Raw genomic sequence first — 205 nt, 5'->3', positions numbered from 1 at the left:
CCCGGCGCTCGCTGCGGCGGCAGCGCAGCGGCGCCCAGCGACCGTCCGCGCCCGCCCGCAACTTTTCTCGCCTCCGGAGCCGGGCAGGGGAGTGAGCGGCGGAGCGGAGCGCGGATCCGGGCAGGGAGCGCGCGGGGGGCGCCGCGCAAGGGACCAGCGCCGGTCGGAGGGGACCGGGGGCCGCTCGGCGGCGGGGCCGGTGCGG

This window comes from Nothoprocta perdicaria, unplaced genomic scaffold, assembly GCF_003342845.1.
Source record: "Nothoprocta perdicaria isolate Ctin4 unplaced genomic scaffold, notPer1 scaffold_63, whole genome shotgun sequence".
Classification (NCBI taxonomy): domain Eukaryota; kingdom Metazoa; phylum Chordata; class Aves; order Tinamiformes; family Tinamidae; genus Nothoprocta; species Nothoprocta perdicaria.
The sequence above is the reverse complement of the archived record's forward strand: the minus strand, read 5'-3'. Positions refer to the sequence as shown.